This window comes from Anabrus simplex, chromosome 4, assembly GCF_040414725.1.
Source record: "Anabrus simplex isolate iqAnaSimp1 chromosome 4, ASM4041472v1, whole genome shotgun sequence".
Classification (NCBI taxonomy): Eukaryota; Metazoa; Arthropoda; class Insecta; order Orthoptera; family Tettigoniidae; genus Anabrus; species Anabrus simplex.
The window spans coordinates 267,400,947-267,415,459 of NC_090268.1; positions in this window are offsets into that span (position 1 = coordinate 267,400,947).

The window sequence follows — 14,513 nt, forward strand, 5'->3', positions numbered from 1 at the left end:
TCACCAACAATCCCCTCAAAGTCACGTCCAAGAACACAGTCAGACCACAGCTTTCCCCAAGCGGAAGTGAGAGTTCTCTTGGTGACTCCATCCCAGGCTTTATCGATGATCTTCAGGCAGTTAACGATGGGGAAATGATTTCTTCCAAACTCTCGAAGGGTACGGTTTGTTTCTTCGGTCACTTCGAAGCATCGCTGAAATAGTGCTTTGGTGTATAGCTTCTTGAAGTTCGAAGTGACTTGATGATCCATAGACTGGAGTAGTGGAGTAGTGATGGGAGAAAGGAACTTAACCTTAACGAACTTGAATTCCTCCAGTGAGTCGTCCTCAGTGCCTCAAGGCCTGGAGGATGAGCAGGAGCATTGTCCATAACCAGCAAGACTTTGAGCGGCAGATTATTTTCTGAAATGTATTTCTTCACTACAGGACCAAAGACCACGTTCATCCATTCAACAAACGAACAGGGGAGAGAAAACCGTAGGCACACGTGACGCTCGTATTGCGGAATATCACTCGCTCATCAAGTTACAATTTATTAAAAATGTTTGCTCGTCTTGCAAACCAATTGTAGACCAAGTTACTCGCATTCCGATGTTTCACTGTACTACACCCCATACCAACCAACCTTCTCACCCACATTGAACTGAGGCACTCGTAACTTTCAACTGACACTGCAGCCTCCCAATCAGGACATGTAATTGCCATAACAGTCCAATCCCCATTCTACTATTCAATCGTACAATATCCCAATTGCCGGCAGCCCTGCGGATGGTTTTCCGTGGTTTCTCATTTTCACATCAGGCAAATGCGGGGATATACATTAATCAAGGCCGCGGACACTTCCTTCCTAGCCCTTTCCTCTCCCATCGAAGCCAAAAGACCTGTCTCTGTCTGTGCGATGTAAAGCAAGTTGTAAAATAATAAAATAAAATAAATAAATAAATAAATAAATAAATAAATAAATAAATAAATAAATAAATAAATAAATAGGAGCAATATGTGAACAAATTTCGTTTTTTGAGCAATATATACCGGGTGGCCCGCCTATGTGGTGTGGTGGTGAGTGTGATTAGCTGCCGCTCCCGGAGGCCCGGGTTCGATATCCGGCTCTGCTACGAAATTTGAAAAGTGGTACGAGGGCTGGAATGGGTTCCACTCAGCCTCGGGAGGTCAACTGAGTAGAGGTCGGTTCGATTCCCTCCTCAGCCATCCTGGAAGCGATTTACCGTGGTTTCCCACTTCTCCTCCAGGCAAATGCCGGGATAGTACCTAACCTAAGGCCACGGCCGTTTCGTTCCCTCTTCCTTGTCTATCCCTTCCATTCCCATCCCCCCGAAAGGCCCTTGTTCAGCATAGCAGGTGCGGCCGCCTGGGTGAGGTACTGGGCATTCTCGACAGTTGTACCCCCCGACCCAAAGTCTCACACTCCAGGACACTGCCCTTGAGGCGGTAGAGTTGGGATCCCTCTCTAAGTCCGAGAGAAAAACCAACCCTGGAGGGTAAACCGATTAAGGAGAAGAAGAATCATTCTTTTCGTATTGGTTTTATGGGATGATCTTTGATTTGACGTCTTTCTCTTAAGGAAGGGTGGGGGAAGGATTGGGAAGGAAATCGGTCTAGGACTTTTACTAAGGTACCGTCCCGGCAGCTGTCTGGTGGTGGAAATGGGAAACTGAGGGAGACTATTTTCAGGACGGCTAGCACTGGTTTCGAATCCACAACCTCCCGGGTACATCGCACACAAATATTAATCCACACCTACGAGGTCACATCACAGCACTTATTCATTTCCTCACGATGTATTCCTATGAAGTGTACGTTGATTTGTTGCTAATTTGTGGAGAAAGTACGGTTGAATTAATATCTACGCCACGTGCTCCTAATGTTAAAAAGTTAAATGAACACTGTAAAGCATTATTGAGGACTTTGGCACAGATATTAACTTTAGATGTCGAACGGTCATACTTAACTAATAAAACTTTAGCTGGCGTCTTGTATGCTGTATTTGTGGTTAAGTAGGTTAAGGGCCGATGACAGAAGGTGTCTGAATACCGATAATGCAGTGGTTCCATTCCAACCTTATTTTAACCGGCACACTATGTTATACACACTTACCAGGTCACACCACAGTGTAACCGTCCAGGCTTCTCCAGCCCTACTAATTTCATATAATATAATATTACGCGATATCATTTGATATCAAGTTTATCCACCATCAGCAATTATTCGTAATAACATATTTATTCTACGTCAAGCATTTGTAAATAAGGTTTTTGCAATCGTATTGTCTATATTATAACATCATTTATTATTTATTATTATATTATGAAAGATAGGAATTTATTATGTATTGGATTTGGTTAAAATGTTGAAATATAGTTCTTGTCATTTCATCTCATATTTGTATATACGGAAAAGGTTATTCTTGAGCGTGGAAAATTACATGACTCATGGGTTTAACTCATGAGCCAAGGCTAGTAAACAGCGACCCGCGCGCGAGGCTTGCAAGCTGGTCAGCTACATCATCGCCACGCCTACTGGACTTGTCAAGAAAGAAGAGAAGGGGAGTTGATAAATCGATCTACGAATCAGATACTTCGTTGTATGTGAGTTTTGAGATTGAACTGTTACCAAGAGTGGGGGTGAGCCCGGATATATAGAGATTCTCACCTCGAGAACGGCACCGGCACCTAACAACCTAACTACTACTTCTGCTGTCATCCGATCTACTATTAGAACATCTACTGTGAACGGCGTTATTGATTTTTGAAACAGTGTGTGGTCGCTCCGCGACATAGTTATTTTTGTACAATGTGTTATCGCTTCGATATAGTACTTAGGTGCGGTTATGTATCGGATCTGCGTGAGACGAAACAAGCTTACGGCTTGTGTTATATTCAGTAAATCTTCTGGACGAAGAACTATGTTTAGTTCAAGTCTACGGAATTTGGTACAAGTCTGTACCGTATAAATAGTATAGCTCAGTTGGATTGAGATTTCTACTAATATGGAAAAATTCATATCTCTGAATTTTCTCCTCTTACGATCAACGCTGATCAGTTTTTACAAGTATAGGGCCAATGTCTAATTTAAAGACTAGGCAATTAGGGAGTGTTAGTCCAGATAGCCCATACTACATCAGAGAAGGAAGGAAGGATGCCCATGGAGCAAATTCTACATCGAGAAGAAGAGAACGAGTAACCACGGAAACCCGATGACTTCAACGAAAGCTGCAATTGGTGAGCTTCAATTAGATAAAGCAAGCAATTAATAAATTCAGTAAAGTAAATATTAAATTCCTCCACGCTTTAAGGAACTTTTCCGATTCATCTCATTTTTTGTATAATAAATTCATTTGTATTTTATATTGCGTTAATTTTCTTTCTTAAGCGATACTTAATGGTTAATTATTTAAAATCCTACCCCTGTGATTTAAGTATAAGTCTCTATGCTAGTAAATATAAATTTTGGTTTACAGTTTTGTTTTAAACTGTAACCCTGGCGCCCAAACATCACATAGAGAAATGGGAAACCATGGAATGTTAATTGTTTCTATTTGCGTGGCAATTTACGGGCAAGCCACAAATAGTTTATTTGATATTCATGTGTCCCAAGGTAATAACTTTCATCTCCCCAAGTGTCTTGATGAGGAGAGCGAACAGTTACAACAGCACATATTCATTCACTCACGATGTATTCCAGTGACAAGTACGTTGATATGTTGATCATGTTGTAACCGTCCAGGCTTCTCCAGCCTTACTAATTTAATATAATATCATTTTACGCGATATCATTTGATATCAAGTTTATCCGCCCTCGGCAATTATTTGTAATAAAATATTTATTCAACGTCAATCATTTGTAATCAAGGCTTTTTGGAATCATATTGTATATATGATAACATCGTTTTATTATTTAAATTATTATATTATGTAGGATAGGAATTCATTATGTTGTAAATACGGTCAATATGTTGAGACATAGTTGTTTTCATTTCATCTCATGTTTGTGTATACGGAGGGTTATTCTTGAAGCTTGGGATTTTGCGTTAGTCATGGGTTTATTTTATGACCAAGGCTAGTAAACAGCGACCCGTGCGCGAGGCTTATCATCGCCACGCCTTCTGGACTTGTCGAGGAGGAAGAGAAGGGGAGTTGATGCTTCGATCTATCGAATCAGATACTTCGTTGTATATGAGTTTTGAGATTGAACTGTTACCAAGAGTGGGGGTTAGCCCGGATATATACTGATTCTCAACACGAGAACGGCAGCTAACTAAGTACAACTTCTGCTGTGAAGCTAACATCCTAACGAGATACTCCATCACTAGTACTTCTACTGTGAACATCTACTTTGAACGACGTGATTTGATTTTTGATACAGTGTGTGGTCGCTCTGCGACATCGTTACTTTTGTACAATGTGTTGTCGCTTCGGTTATGTTATCGGATCTACGAGAAACGAAACAAGCTTATGGCTTGTGTGATATTCAGTAAATATTGTGGACGAAGAACTATGTTGAGTTCAAGTCCATGAAATTTTGGTACAAGTCTGTACCGTATAAATAGTATAGCTCAGTTGGATTGAGATTTCTACTAATATGGAAAAATTCAGATCTCTGAATTTTCTCCTCTTACGATCAACGCTGATCAGTTTTTACAAGTATAGGGCCAATGTCTAATTTAAAGACTAGGCAAGTAGGGAGTGTTAGTCCAGATAGCCCGTACCATATCAGAGAAGGAAGGAAGGATGTCCATGGAACAAATTCTACATCGAGAAGGAGAGAACGAGTAACCACGGAAACCCGATGACGTCAACGAAAGCTGTAATTGGTGAGCTTCAATTAGATAAAGCAAGCAATAGTAAATTCAGGAAATTCTAAATCCCTCCACGCTTTAAGGAAACTTTTCCGATTCATCTCATTTTTTTGTATAATAAAATCATTTGTATTTAATATTGCGTTAATTTTCTTTCTTAAGAGATACTTAATGGTTAATTATTTAAAATCCTACCCCTGTGATTTAAGTATAAGTCTCTATGCTAGTAAATATAAATTTTGGTTTACAGTTTTATTTAAAACTGTAACCATGGCGCCCAAACATTACATAGAGAAATGGGGAACCATGGAAAGTTAATTGTTTCTATTTGCGTGGCAATTTGCGGACAAGCCACAAATAGTTTATTTAATATTCATGTGTCCCAAGATAATAACTTTCATCTCTCCAAGTGTTTATGATGAGGTGGAGCAGTTACATTTGTCGCACCAACGTGGAGCTCGAAAACCATTAAGTATTCGTGGAAGGAAAGCAGTAAAGTAGAGCCTGTGTTTGTGGGGGTTAAGTGAGTGTCCATATAATTTGTATGTGTGATTTTGGGGGAATCATGGCTGCACAAGGTGAAAAGGACATGAAATTACGTAGCGGAAACTTAGTAAAGGGAGGCGAGACGCTGAATTCTGGGAATGTTGTTGATGAAAGCATTGAAGTAGATAAAACGGTAGAGAGTGGTGGGAGCATGGAAAATAGTACAGAATCTGATGTAGCTAGGATGGAGGGCGCGAAAGGTAATACGAATAGTGAAAAGAATATGGAACAACTGTTTGTGATGATGCAAGGGATATTTGAACAAACGGATGAAATAAAGAAAGAAGTAGAGAAAACACTGACAGAGATTAAAGAAAATAGAAAGGAGATAGAACAGACGAAAACCGAAATTAGCAAAGAAGTAGAGAGAACACAGACAGAGATTAAGGAAAATAGAAAGGAGATAGAACAGACGAAAACGGAAATTAGCAGAGAAGTGAATGCTAGGATGGATGCTTTAGATCATAGATTAGATGAAGCACTAGAGCAGCAGAAACTTTTTGAGAATCAGTTAGCGGAACAGGAGATGAGACGCAGCCAGCATGAGAAAGTGGTAGAAAGTAAGTTAACTGAACATAGAAGCGAAGTAGACCAGCAGATCACAGCAATTAATTGTAAAATTCAGGAACAAGTAGGAGAAGTTAGTAAAGTTAGAGAAGAAGTACAACAACAATACGATGATCTGTGTGGTAAGGTAGAGATTAAAGCCAAAATATGTAATGAAACGTTTAAGAAAGCAGAGGAATATGCTATTGAAATTAAAGCCACCAAGGAAAGACAGGAACACATTGCAAATGACGTAGAAACTAGAGAGAAAAGAATTAATGAACGTATTGAGAGATCGGAGGCACTAATACTTAAAGAAATCAGAGAAAAGCAAGGTAATATAGGAAGTCAGTGCCATGGTACAAATTTCATATATGAAACTGATTTACCTAAATTCAATGGGAGGCAGACAAACCCTTTAGATTTTTTAAACACTGTTAAGAAACGGTTTGAAAAGCGAATAGAAGAAGGAATCATTGAATGGGAAGAAGTGTTAGAAATAATTGGTAAAGCTTTTATTGGGGAAACTAAATCATGGTTTGCGGTGTATAAGAGCAGCATGACCAGTATGGTGGAATTCCAGAAATATTTCACGGAAAAATTTTGGAGTGAAGCTATACAAAGCAGGGAAAGAGAAAGCATTGTCTTTGGGAAATTTATGCCACACGAAGGAGTTTCTATGACCGAATATTTTTTAGCCCGCGTTATGATTTGTAAAAACGTAGATGGTATGTCAGAGGAGAGAGATATTGTGAAGTTATTACTCAGACATTTTCCGAACAAAATTTGCGAAGCTAGCTGTATGTAACAGATAGAGTCTATTCAGGGAATGGAAAGATTGCTAGCAAGTTTTGATAAGTTAGGAAATAGTAATAGTTCACGAGAGCACACAAACTATCAGACACCACCCAGAAGACAAGAACACAATCACCGTGGTCAGTTTCAACCGAGACAACAACCTGTAGGTAATCAGTCACACCAGAAAAATAGAAATGTTCAGAGGGAACGCAGTGTAGAGGAAGGTACACGCCGAAATCAGGATACAAGGAGACACAGTAATTTAAACTGATAGTAGACGGCCATGAGAGATCAGATTATCAGTCTTCAGAACATGTTGCGAGAAATTGTGTAATGACGCACATGGATTATGATCTCGATGTTAGAGATGAGTTATTACGGGAGGTTGAAGTGAATCAAGTCGATGTTGGTAGTAAAAGTGAGAACCCCGTTGTTACGATCGTTGTATGGAGGGCGCAGTATCAGGCTATATTGGATTCAGGCAGTCAAAGATCATGTGTAAGTTCGAAGTGGTATGAGGACAGAAAGAAGGAGAATATCGAGATTGAAGAAATGCCTGTGAAATCCACATATATCGTCACTGCTGTAGGTAAAAGATCCAAGCAAATATGTAAACAAGTTGCCATACCTATTTGTATTAACGGGAAGTCGAAAATTCAGATCTGTCTTGTTATTCCGAATCTTATATTTGATGTTATCTTGGGATCTGACTGGCTAAGTTTATACTCAGCTCGGCTAGATTACAATGAGGCGATAGTATATTTAAGGTGGGATAATGAGGATGTTAAAGTCACGTGGGATGCCGAAGTTCAGACGAAAGTGGAGGTTTGTAACATGTGATGTGTTAATGAGGTTTCAAAAGATGAAGAAGAGAGAGCAGATTTTATGTTGGCTGAAGTGTGGTTAGAGGAGGACCACGATGATGCTTTGAGAGAAGCGGTAGATAGTAGCAATTTGGAAGAAGGTCAGAGGGACCGATTGTTGTATGTGTTGAGAGAACACAAGGAAGTATTTTCATCGAAACCTGGCAAAACACATGTGTATGAACACTCATTTTCAGTGCTGGGTAAACGTATATTCGCTGGACCGAGATATCCGATACCACATAAATATGCTAAAGCGGTAGACAATCAAATTGAAGCTATGTTAGAGAATGGTATTATTGAAGTTTCTAGTAGTCAGTGTGTCAATCTTTTATTGAGAAAAGCGACAGGTCTTAGTTGTAGTAAGATTATTTGTGACAAGTATGTTCAGGAATTAGGTGCGCCTAAGAGGTTATTATCTGATAGCGGATATCAATTTACCTCGAAGAAGTGGAAGGCTGTGATGACAGAGTTAGGTATCACACATGTTTTTTCCCCCATTAGGAATCCGCAAGGGAATATGTGTGAACGCACGATGAAGGAATTAGGTAGGATGTTTAGATCTTTAGTTCATGACAAGCACACTGCGTGGGTTGGTTCTTTAGCGTTGATTGAGAAATGGATTAACATGGTTCAGCATGATAGTACGAAATTCACCCCATTAGAGGTACATTTTGGCAGCAATCCAAGGAATGAGCTGACAAAAGTACTAGGTATTACACAGGAATCTCAGCGGGACTCTCAGATATATGTCAGATTAGCGAGAGAGAATTCGATTAAAGCGGCTGAGAAGCGTAGCAGACAGCAGAAACGTCAGGTGTTAGACGAATTTCAGGTAGGAGATTCTGTTCTGTTACGTGTTCCCATGCTCTCGTCCAGTGAAGAGAAAGTGACGAAGAAATTCTTTTTGTTGTATCAGGGTCCATTCCAGATTCATTGTCGGGTTGGTCCTTGTGCATACAGATTGAAAAATGGTAATCGTGTCATGTTGGGCACTTATAATATTCGCTCTCTGAGACGATATATTTCTGCGAATTAAGTGTAATGTCTCCCCGGTGTTGTTTTGATAACATTAAATGTACTTGAGTTAGAAAACGTGAATTCATGTATAGGTTGTGAACTTAGACCTGACACCATTGTAGAAGCCATGAGTAACTTGGGATTTTTTTTGAAACTGCAGAAGGAAATTAATGCAATAATTTTCTAAGTATATCCTTTTTTTGCAATGAAAACAAGAAATTGCTTGCGGCCATCTATGAGAGGTAAGCCACGTGTGATTACGTGTGTGTGTGGTGTATATATAATATAACCTGGAACTGCCGAACACCTTGATGGTGAAGTGCAAAGATAGAGATTTACCTGTTGTTTTGTTGTAAATATTATGAGTGTTGCTGACAAACTTTCGGAAGAAAATTGGCAGGATTTATTACTAATGTTATCTGGTATCGTTGAAACAGACACTCTACAGTGAGATACAAGATTTGAGTATGTATGTTTTTTATTAAGTGTTTGTAAGATGTAATGATGTATATATCAGCAGTTTTGTGGTATTGTGTTATTTTTATATATGTTATATCTCTAAATAACAGGAGGACGTATGTAACCGTCCAGGCTTCTCCAGCCTTACTAATTTAATATAATATCATTTTACGCGATATCATTTGATATCAAGTTTATCCGCCATCGGCAATTATTTGTAATAACATATTTATTCAACGTCAATCATTTGTAATCAAGGCTTTTTGGAATCATATTGTATATATGATAACATCGTTTTATTATTTAAATTATTATATTATGTAGGATAGGAATTCATTATGTTGTAAATACGGTCAATATGTTGAGACATAGTTGTTTTCATTTCATCTCATGTTTGTGTATACGGAGGGTTATTCTTGAAGCTTGGGATTTTGCGTTAGTCATGGGTTTATTTTATGACCAAGGCTAGTAAACAGCGACCCGTGCGCGAGGTTTATCATCGCCACGCCTTCTGGACTTGTTTAGGAGGAAGAGAAGGGGAGCTGATGCTTCGATCTATCGAATCAGATACTTCGTTGTATATGAGTTTTGAGATTGAACTGTTACCAAGAGTGGGGGTTAGCCCGGATATATACTGATTCTCAACACGAGAACGGCAGCTAACTAAGTACAACTTCTGCTGTGAAGCTAACATCCTAACGAGATACTCCATCACTAGTACTTCTACTGTGAACATCTACTTTGAACGACGTGATTTGATTTTTGATACAGTGTGTGGTCGCTCTGCGACATCGTTACTTTTGTACAATGTGTTGTCGCTTCGGTTATGTTATCGGATCTACGAGAAACGAAACAAGCTTATGGCTTGTGTGATATTCAGTAAATATTGTGGACGAAGAACTATGTTGAGTTCAAGTCCATGAAATTTTGGTACAAGTCTGTACCGTATAAATAGTATAGCTCAGTTGGATTGAGATTTCTACTAATATGGAAAAATTCAGATCTCTGAATTTTCTCCTCTTACGATCAACGCTGATCAGTTTTTACAAGTATAGGGCCAATGTCTAATTTAAAGACTAGGCAAGTAGGGAGTGTTAGTCCAGATAGCCCGTACCATATCAGAAAAGGAAGGAAGGATGTCCATGGAGCAAATTCTACATCGAGAAGAGAACGAGTAACCACGGAAACCCGATGACTTCAACGAAAGCTGCAATTGGTGAGCTTCAATTAGATAAAGCAAGCAATTAATAAATTCAGTAAAGTAAATATTAAATTCCTCCACGCTTTAAGGAACTTTTCCGATTCATCTCATTTTTTTGTATAATAAATTCATTTGTATTTTATATTGCGTTAATTTTCTTTCTTAAGCGATACTTAGTGGTTAATTATTTAAAATCCTTCCCCTGTGATTTAAGTATAAGTCTCTATGCTAGTAAATATAAATTTTGGTTTACAGTTTTGTTTTAAACTGTAACCCTGGCGCCCAAACATCACATAGAGAAATGGGAAACCATGGAATGTTAATTGTTTCTATTTGCGTGGCAATTTACGGGCAAGCCACAAATAGTTTATTTGATATTCATGTGTCCCAAGGTAATAACTTTCATCTCCCCAAGTGTCTTGATGAGGAGAGCGAACAGTTACAACAGCACATATTCATTCTCACGATGTATTCCAGTGACAAGTACGTTGATATGTTGATCATGTATGGGAAAACAAGGCAAGACGCAGACCAGTTGCAACGTCTCCATGACGAGCGTTTTCCTGAGAGAAGACTGCCGGCTACCAATAGGTTCCGAAACCTTGAACGAATATTGCGGTCAACTGGGACGCCTGGAAGTGTAACTTCCGTTAGAGATACTCCTATAACGTCTGATACAAATGAAGAGGCTGTTTTGGACGCTGTCCATAATAACCCTCATATACGTACTCGGGCACTTACACAACAGACTAACATCAGCCGGTCATCACTCATGCGTACAGTATACTGCATAACAATAAATTTCACCATACCATCTGCAGTTACACCAGCAACTCCACGGAGATAATTTCGATGCTAGAGTAACATTTTGTCAATGGGCATTACCCTGTGTGACTAATAAAGTAGCATTTTTGACAAGAATCCTGTTTTCAGACAAATCACGATTTCAAAACAATGACGTGAATCGGCACAGTATGCTCTATTGGAGAGCGGAGAATTCCCACTGGGTAAGACAAGGCCAATTTTAAGTACGGTGGGGAATAAATATTTGTGTGGGATCTTGAGTGACTATCTTACCGGACCATAGTTATTCGACGGACATCTAACGGGAGCATGGTACTTTAATTTTCTTTAAAATTAACTCCCACATTTGCTGGAGATCGTGCCACTGCGCGAGCATTACGAATGTGATTTCAAAAGGACGGGGATCCACCTCACGGATTAGTAGTCTTCTGAAGTCATCTACGTGCTTCATATCCAAATAAATGGATAGAAAGAGTCGGATCCGTTCACTGGCCCACCAGATCACCCAATTTAACTCCGTTTGACTTCCTTCTGTTTGGTCACTTAAAACACGTAGTGTATGCACAGGAGCCCAAAGGTCCTGGTCACTTTCGGCAACTGATCACAGAGGCATGCCAAACTGTTTCACCTGACATGTTACAACGTGCAGGAATGGCTTATGAACGGCGTGCTGATATCTGCATAAACCAAGGTGGCCAATATTTCGAAAACTTGTTACACTGAATATACAGGGTATCCTACTTCCTATCTATAGACCATTGTGTCGTAGTCCAACCTGGCTACGTAGCATCGGATAAAACGATCCTTCTCAGGACCAAACAAAAATTCACTCTTTGGAACAGGATGATGTGTGGCCATATTACAGTCACTGTAAACGGTGTTAATTGAAAAAAAGGCGTACCAGCCTGTGACTCTAACGTACTACCAGAGATCTTGGCCGATACAACAACAGTGATGCGTGATTTAACCATGGATACTGACAATCTGCGAGTCGGAGCGTGGAATGTTAGAAGTTTGAATCGTTGTGGTAGATTAGAGAATCTGAAAATGGAGATGGATAGACTAAAGTTAGATGTAATTGGTATAAGTGAAGTACGTTGGCAGAAAGAACAGCATTTTTGGTCAGGCGACTACCGAATTATCAACACAAAATCAAACAGAGGAAATGCAGGAGTTGGTTTAATAATGAATAAGAAAATAGGGCAGCGGGTAAGCTACTACGACCAGCATAGTGAAATAATTATTGTCGTCAATATAGACACCAATTCAATGCCCACCACAATAGTGCAGGTCTATATGCCTACTAGCTCACCTCATGATTAGGAAATCGAAAGAACCTATGAAGAGATAGAAGAAGTATGTAAAAGTGACGAGAATCTAATTGTGATGGGAGACTGGAATGCAGTGGTAGTCCAAGGTAGTGAAGGTAATACAGTAGGATGATTCGGAATGGGACAAAGAAATGAAAGAGAAAGTTGGCTGGTTGAATTCTGCACTGATCATAATTTAGTCCTTGCCAATACTTGGTTCAAACACCACAAACGACGGCTTTATATGTGGACGAGACCTGGAGACACTGGAAGGTATCAAATAGACTTCATTATGATTATACAGAGATTCAGAAACCAGGTGTTGGATTACAAAACTTTTCCAGGAGCAGACATGGACTCGGACCACAACTTGTTGGTCATGAAATGCCATCTGAAGTTGAAGAAATTGAAGAAAGGAAAGAATGCAAAAAGATGGGATCTAGACAAGTTAAAAGAAAAGAGTGCGAGGGATTGTTTCAAGGAACATGTTGCAAAAGGACTAAATGCAAAGGCTGAAGGAAACACAATAGAGGAAGAGTGGATTGTCATGAAAAATGAAGTCAGCAGTGCTACTGAAGAAATGTTAGGAAGGAAGAAAAGATCAACTAAGAATCAGTGGATAACTCAGGAGATATTAGACCTGATTGCTGAACGACAAAAATACAAGAATGCTAGAAATGAAGAGGGCAGAAAAGAATACAGGCGATTAAAGAATGACGTGGATTGGAAGTGCAAGGTAGCTAAGGAAGACTGGCTGAAGGAGAATTGCAAGGATGTCGAAGGTTGTATGGTCTTTGGAAAGGTAGATGCTACATACAGGAAAATAAAGGAAACCTTTGGAGAAAGTAAATCTAGGTGTATGAATATTAAGAGCACAGATGGAAAGCCACTACTTGGAAAGAAGACAAAGCAGAATGATGGCAAGAACATATCCAATAGTTGTATCAAGGTGAAGATGTAGATAATTTGGTTCTGGAACAAGAAGAGGCCGTTGATGCTGATGAAATGGGAGACACAATTTTGAAGTCAGAGTTTGACAGAGCTGTGAGCGACCTAAATAGGAGCAGGGCACCTGGAATTGATGACATTCCCTCTGAATTACTGACTGCCTTCGGAGAAACCAGCATGGTAAGGTTATTCCATTTAGTGTGTAAGATGTATGAGACAGGAGAAGTCCCATCTGATTTTTGGCAGAATGTTGTTATACCTATTCCCAAGAAAGCCGGTGCTGACAGGTATGAAAACTATCGCACCATTAGTTTAGTATATCATGCCTGCAAAATTTTAACACGTATTATTTACAGAAGAATGGAAAAACAATTTGAAGCTGAGTTGGGAGAAGATCAGTTTGGCTTCAGAAGAAATGTAGGAACACGTGAAGCAATCCTGACTTTACGTCTGATCGTAGAGGATCGAGTCAAGAAGGAAAAGTCCACGTACATGGCATTCGTAGATTTAGAAAAGGCATTCGATTTTGTTGAATGGACCAAGCTATTTAAGATTCTGAAGGTGATTGGGATCAGATGCCGAGAACGAAGAATTATCTAGAATCTGTATAAAGATCAGTCTGTAGTTATAAGAATCGAGGGCTTTTAAAAATAAGCAGCAATTCAGAAAGGAGTGAGGCAAGGCTGCAGTTTGTCCCTCCTCCTTTTCAATGTTTACATAGAAGAGGCAGTAAAGGAAATCAAAGAGGAATTTGGGAAGGGAATCACAATCCAAGGAGAGGAAATCCTAACCTTGAGATTTGCCCATGATATTGTTATTTTATCTGAGACTGCAGAAGATCTCGAGAAGCTGCTGAATGGTATGAACGAAGTCTTGGGTAAGGAGAACAAAATGAAAATAAATAAGGCCAAAACAAAAGTAATGGAGTGCAGTCGAACGTAGACAGGTGATGCAGGAGATATTAGATTAGAAAATGAAATCTTAAAGGAAGTAGATGAATATTGTTACTTGGGTAATAAAATAACTAACGTTGGCAGAAGTAAGGAGGACATAAAATGCAGATTAGCACAAGCAAGGAAGAGCTTTCTTAAGAAAAGAAATTGGCTCACTTCAAACATTGATATCGGAATTAGAAAGATGTTTTTGAAGACTTTCATGTGGAGCATGGCATTGTATGGAAGTTAAACATGGACGATAACTAG